This window comes from Morone saxatilis, unplaced genomic scaffold (genome assembly GCF_004916995.1).
Source record: "Morone saxatilis isolate NCDOM2014 unplaced genomic scaffold, NCSU_SB_2.0 Contig20, whole genome shotgun sequence".
Classification (NCBI taxonomy): domain Eukaryota; kingdom Metazoa; phylum Chordata; class Actinopteri; family Moronidae; genus Morone; species Morone saxatilis.
Genome location: NW_023339763.1, coordinates 18,147,108 through 18,148,692, shown reverse-complemented (window position 1 = coordinate 18,148,692; position 1,585 = coordinate 18,147,108).

The window sequence follows — 1,585 nt, the reverse complement described above, 5'->3', positions numbered from 1 at the left end:
ACAGCATAACTTTGCTTCTTAGCTTCTGATATCATGGTAATGATAAGGTCTAAGTCTTAGTCTGTGGTTCTGAAACAAAGTACTGGACACAAATTCTTGCAACATCAGTTATTTCAGCATGTGACATTTTTAGAATTGCTGTTCTAGACTGTTCTTGACAGTCAAGTAAGAGTAATAAATGAACATGAATTCTTAAATAAATGGTATCCTACTTTAAATAAATAGTTTTATTTTTTTTAAATCATTTTATTTCACATCATGCTGTCAAGTATTCCTCAAGGAAAAGAAACACCCTAGTACGTAAATTGAAAGAACTCCCAATGGTAAGTCTAATTAAAATTTGGAGGCCAGATGTTTTGCCTTCTCTCTTTTCCCTAAAGTATTCTATTGGCATCCTCCAGCCTCTGTATTTTTCAAGAAGCTATTTGGATGCACAATAAAGCAAGAAAAATTTCTTTCATATTCAGCCAGTGGATATTCTTATATAGATGTCATTTTACTGAATGTTTTTCTTTCAGAATGCCCTATAAGACCACAAGGGTATAGACTGTTAAAGGCCTGCTCTCATATGATGTATTTTTTTGCTTTATTACCAACATGGTCAGCACCAGTGAAAACACTGAATTTGTGTCTCCTCTTTTGGATATCTGCCATATTGTCTCCCATTATGGAGAGGAAAACAATAATTTCTTTAAATGGTGTAACCATTAGTGACACAAGATAGCACACCGAGGCTTTTGTGCATAGCTTTATGGGATTTAGGAATAGCTGGAGCTATACGTTTCACCTTTTCACAATCATAAAGATTTGATAATGCTTAACACATCAAAGTTAAGGATTGATTGAGCTTCTCCACTTTGGAGAGCACAGGAAGACTGCACCGTTGGTAGAATTCACACTACCTACAGTATACTTATCAGCCTCCTATCAGTCTCCATAGGCCTCAAGGCTGTTCATAAGATAGTTCCTTCTTAAGATGCTGAACATGAACTCAAATGATGATACCAGTGTGAATATACTTTATTCAATTACAGTTATTTTAAAATGATAAACTGGCCAATGCAGAACAATCTGCTTGAAAAGAAATCCACTTTATGTTCAGGTTGTGGACAAAATAATAGTAATGAATTTAAAAGAAAAGCCTCAAAAATCACCACAGAACTTTAAACAATACAATAGCATAAGCTTTACCGAAATATTGTTTGTTGCAAAGTAATTGCTTAGATAAGTAATGCAAAGATTGCATTAGATTTTTACTGTTATTGTGTAAATATTATTTCTATCTTTGTGCCATAAGTCAGCGTACCAAACTATAACCTGGAACAAGTAGAATAAACAATGCAGCACAGATTTAATTAATACACAACATTCGACTACAATGGTCTTTTTTTTTACTGCAGGGATTACGATCATATTAAAAAAACATTTACACTGAGATAAAACAAAAATTCAACATATTGGGACTTCACATAAGACTTAGAAGCTTGAAAAGCATTGCCAGTTATTTTGGATTTGACCCATATGGCTTTATATTATTATTTAATTTAGTCCCACCAGGTACGACCGATGAAAAACTGTAGGAGTA